Genomic DNA, 5421 nt, shown 5'->3' on the forward strand with positions numbered 1-5421 from the left:
CCAGAACAGAACTCGACTTCCCCATTAATTTGTTTATCCTGGACCTTTCCCATTACAGGAGATGATACCACCATTCACACAGAGGCGCAGGTGGAAAACCCAGATGACAATTTGTTCTTCTCTCTCTTCATCCTATTCATTAGCAAATCCTGCCAGAGATATCATCATGATTCATCCTGTAACTGGCCACTTTTTACCACCTCCATTGCCACCACCCTGACCCAGGCCACTGTCATATCTTTTCTTTTTATAGTTATTCTTTTTTTTTTTTTTTTTTTGTATTTTTGTATTTTTCGAAGCCAGAAACCGGGAGGCAGTCAGACAGACTCCCGCATGCGCCCAACTGGGATCAACCCGGCACGCCCACCGGGGGCGATGCTCTGCCCATCTGGAGCGTCGCTCTGTTGTGACCAGAGCCACTCGAGCACCTGAGGCAGAGGCCACAGAGCCATCCTCAGCGCCCGGGCCAACCTTGCTCCAATGGAGCCTTGGCTGTGGGAGGGGAAGAGAGAGACAGAGAGGAAGGAGAGGAGGAGGAGTGGAGAAGCAGATGGTTGCTTCTCCTGTGTGCCCTGGCTGGGAATCAAACCCGGGACTCCTGCACAACAGGCCGACGCTCTACCACTGAGCCAACTGGCCAAGGCCTCTTTTTTTATTGATTGATTTTAGAGAGACAGAGGAAAGAGGAGAAAGAGAGAGAGAGAGAGAGAGAGAGAGAGGCATTTATTTGTTTCACTTAGTTATGCATTCATCGATCACTTCTTGTATGTGCCCCGACCAGGGATCAAACCTACAACCTTGGTGTTTCTGGATAACACTCTGACTGACTGAGCTAAACCAGCCAAGGTGCCACTGTCATATCTTGCCTGGCTTACAGGAGCATCCTAGCTGGCCTCTCTGAACCTCTTGTACCCTTCAAATGCAAGCAGAGTGATTTTTGTAATCAGATTTAAATCTGATTATATCTCATTCTTGCTAAAAACAAACAAACAAAAAATTCTTCTAACAGCATCTCTTGTAAGGAGAATAAAATCCAGAAGAGATTTTCCTTGATCTCTTGTCTGGCTTCTCCTCTCCCTTTTCTTTCTGTGGAGTTTGTCTTGAGTCAGCATCTTCACCTGTTGATCCTTGTCTTACCCAGATCTGACCATGGTTGGCTCCTTCCTGCTCTCCTTCTTATCAGTTGGATCTCAGCGCAAATGTCATTTCCCCAAGAGAATTTCCCAGACCTCTCTGGAGAAGGGGTCCTGGTGGCCAGAGCCTCTCTATCCCATTCCCCAGCTTTCTGTTAGCCATGGCTCTTATTACTGTCTGATAAGAGGATAAGTCACTCAACCTCTCTGTTCTCCACTTTTCCCATCTGTATGGGGATATGGGGATGATAATGATGATGATGATAAATGCCTTTGCCTCGGGTTTTTATAGGGAGTAAATAAATGTATCTCTTCCAACAAGATATTTGGCACAGTACCAGGCTGGGTGCCTAACTAGTCTTCTAAAAGGGTCCAGGCTTGATGTGGCAAAGAGTAAATAATTTATGGGTGTTTTTTTTTTATGTTGATTTTATTATTTTAGAGGGAGAGGAAGAAAGGGAGAGAGAGAAATAGAGACAGGAACATTGAGCTGTTCCTGTGTGTGCCCTGACTGGGGATCAGATCCGCAAATTCTGCATTTCAGGATGATGCTCTAACCAACTGAGGCATCTGGCCAAAGCAATCTATGGTTCTTTTAGAGGAGTATTTAACTTTGCCTCATGTCTATTAAACAGATTGAAAATTCCCTTTGTCCATCCTGCACCCCTTTCATCTTTCTTCTATCTCTCCTTTCCTGTATCCTTCCTCTCTCTTCCTCAGAAGTCTAGTGTAAAAGAGTAAAATGAGCACTCCCTCCAACATTTAATTAAATAATTTTTTTTTCAGAGACGGAATCAGAGAGAGGGATAGATAGGGACAGACAGACAGGAACAAAGCGAGATGAGAAGCACCAATTATTAGTTCTTGTTGCGACACCTTAGTTGTTCATTGATTGCTTTCTCATATGTGCCCTGACCGTGGGGCTACAGCAGACCAAGTAACCCCTTGCTCAAGCCAGCGACCTTGGGTCCAAGCTAGTGAGCTTTGCTCAAACCGGATGAGCCCACGCTCAAGCTGGAGAGCTTGGGGTCTCGAACCTGGGTTCTCTTCATCCCAGTCCAATGCTCTATCCACTGCACCACCGCCTGGTCAGGCAACATTTAATTTATTTAAAAATTTTTTAAAGGAATTTTGAAGTCTACCAAGTAACTTTCTGGAGAGGCCTGCATGGCCCTTCGAAGCCACTAGGGGGCTGCTCTGTGCACATGTCCCAGCTAGTTCTGTCAGTAGTGCTCATGCTGTAAGTGAAAAGGCCTGAGAGCCCTTCCACTCTGCTCCCATTCTCTTCCGAAGGAAATCCTGGGCATGTGCTGGGTACATTCTCTCATCTTTCAGATGGCAGCAGGAAACAGCTGCTGCCTCCTTCCTGTGGTCACCCAGGGCCATGGCCAATCCCAGGCACTACAGCCCCAGGTAGGAGAGGGGCTGCAGGAAACGCAGGGGCTGAGCTCTTGGGAATTCTCCTTTGTGACATGGAGAGACAGGACTGGAAAGAACCACGTGGGAGACACAGGAGGGAAGGAGACAGAAGAGTGAACCTCTTCCTTTCCAGCACCCACGAGGTTGAGTTCCTCTGCAAGATGAGACCCAGGAACAGGGTTGGGGTGCTGGGCCCCTCTCCTTCCTCAGCGGGAATCACAGAGGGCCTAACTCGCTGATGTGAAGGAGTTAGCTCATGGACAGGAAGTTCTCAGCAGACAAACCCCTGCCCAGTGGAGGGGGAAGGGAACCATTTTGTCCCAAGACGGAGTCCAGAGGTCACTAGGTCCTCTGGGTGGTTTACACAACAGACTTATTTTCTGCAGTTATGGAGTCCAAGATCAAGGCGTTGGCAGGGCTGGTGTCCTCTGCTGCCTCTCTCCTTGGCTTGCAGACAGCAGCCCTCCGGCTGCCTCTTCAGATGGCCTTGCCAGCACTGCACCCCTGGAGTCTCTCCCTCTTCCTTTAAGGGTACCAGGCATATTCCATTAGGCCCCGCTCTAACAGCCTCATTTTGACCTCTTTAAAGACCTTATTTACAAATTCGGTTACATTCTGAGGTATGGGGAAGTGAGACCTTCATTATATGAACTTTGGGGACACAATTCTTCCCATGGTGAACTAGCTCAACTGAGCACAGCTCTCTATCTATCTTTTTTTTAAATTTATTTATTTTAACGAGGAGGGGGGGAGGAGGAGGAAGCACCGACTTCTATATGTTACTTGACCAGGCAAGCCCAGAATTTCGAACCGGCAACCTCAGCATTCCAGGTTGATGCTTTATTCACTGCACTACCATAGGTCAGACTCTCTCTCTCTCTCTCTCTCTCTCTCTCTCTCTCTCTTCTTTAGATTTTATTTATTGATTTTTAGAGAGAGGAAAGAGAGAGAAAGCAAAAAAGAGAGAGAGAGCAAGAGAGAAGGTGAGAATCAACTTATAGTACCTGTAGTTGCTTCCTGTATGTGCCTTGACTGGGCAAGCCCAGAGTTTCAAACCAGTGAGCTCAGCATTCCAGGTCGATGCTTTATCCACTGCTCCAGCACAGGTCAGGCTCTCTTGAAGGTCAAGGGCAGCTAAAAAGACCGCCAGAGATTTCACATCCCCTAATGGGATAACAGGCAAGGAGTGGGGGTGGGCAGTTGGAGCCTTCCAGGAGGACAGGCAAGGGCTGTCTTTTGATGGTCAGTGGCAAGGCTGGGGAGAACTGTAAAGGTGATGATTGTGAGCAGATGGGTGGTATGAACCATGCCTGGCTTCCTGTGGTCAGCCCTCTGCTGTTGGTGGCCATGGCTGGGGAATGGGAGGCAGGACAGCCCCAGCAGAGACACAGGACATGCCTTAGAAGAGGACTCCCTGCATGCTGTCTCATTACCCTCTTACTATGAGCCCCCTCTGTGTGTCTGAGGAAGGATAGGGCCAGTGAAAAACATACTCACGGGCCAGTTCAGGCCAAGAGGACTAATCAGAACAGGGACATTTGTACTGCCCAGGAAGATCATTAAAGGGTCCTGGCTTGAGAGGAGGGTCCGCAGAACCAGTACCTTTTTTGGCCTTTAAACCTTCCTGTTCACCTCTCTTTTGTACCTATTTCTGGAGCTACACCTCAAGAGATGACAGCAGGAGGCCTGGATGGCACAGTGGATAAAGTGTCAACCTAGAATGCTGAGGTCACAGTTCAAAACCCTGGGCTTTCCTGATCAAGAAACATATGGGAGTCCTTGCTTCCTGCTCCTCCCCTACTTCTCTCTCTATCCTCTCTAAAATAAATAAATAAAATCTTTAAAAAAATAAAATCAGCCTGACCAGGCAGTGGCGCAGTGGATAGAGCATCGGACTGGGACACAGAGGACCCAGGTTCGAAATTCGATGGTCTCTGGATTGAGTGTGGGCTCATCCAGCTTGAGTGCAGACTCACCAGCTTGAGTACGGGGTTGCTGGCTTGAGCGTGGGATCATAGACATGACCCCATGGTCACTGACTTGAAGCCCAAGATTGCTGGCTTGAGCGAGGGGTCACTTGCTCTGCTGTAGTCCCCAAGTCAAGGCACATATGAGAAAGCAATCAATGAACAACTAAAGTGCTGCAATGAAGAATTGATGCTTCTCATCTCTCTCCCTTCCTGTCTGTCCGTCCCCATCTGTCCCTCTCTCTGTCTTTCTCTCTCTGTCACACACAAAATAATAAATAAAGTCAATACAATAAATATAAAAATATTAAAAAGAACATGACAGCAGGAGGGCAGGATGGTCTAAAGATGCCACCTCTACCCATCTGCTGTGATGTGTGTGTGTGTGTGTGTGTGTGCGTGCGTGCGTGTGACCCCTGGAGGAAGTAAGGACTACAGTAGGCAAAACTGTGCAGCTCCCTCACCTTCTATCTCTCAAGATAGGCCTGATTTCTAGTGCTCATCCAGCTTCAGATTTATCTGTATTTCCTCACAGCATTCTTTTCTTTTCTCCAATTTTTTAAATTGATTTTAGTGAGAGAGAAAACAATCTGTTCTGTATGTGCCCCAACCAGGTATCTAACCAATAACCTCTGAGATTCAGGACCACCCTCTAACCAACCGAGCCATCAGGCCAGGGTTCCTCATTGTATATATTTTTTTATATTTTTCCAATGTGGGGGTGGGGCAGACAGACTCCCACATGTGCCCTACCAGGATCCACCCAGCGTGCCCACCAGGGAGCGATGCTCTGCCCAACTGGGACGTTGCTCCGCTGCAACCTGAGTCATTCTGGTGCCTGCTATCCTCTGCGCCGGGGCCACTTTGCTCCAATGGAGCCTTGGCTGCAGGAGGGAAAGAGA

At 48.1% G+C, this 5421-nt stretch overlaps 1 non-coding gene across 1 annotated transcript; it reads right to left on the minus strand.

Moving 5' to 3' along the window:
• Positions 1 to 568: 568 nt before the first annotated feature.
• Positions 569 to 644, minus strand: TRNAN-GUU (transfer RNA asparagine (anticodon GUU)). The gene has a single exon. It is a non-coding gene; the product is annotated as a tRNA-Asn (tRNA).
• Between the last annotated feature and the right edge of the window lie 4777 nt (positions 645 to 5421).

This window comes from Saccopteryx bilineata, chromosome 6 (genome assembly GCF_036850765.1).
Source record: "Saccopteryx bilineata isolate mSacBil1 chromosome 6, mSacBil1_pri_phased_curated, whole genome shotgun sequence".
NCBI lineage: Eukaryota > Metazoa > Chordata > Mammalia > Chiroptera > Emballonuridae > Saccopteryx > Saccopteryx bilineata.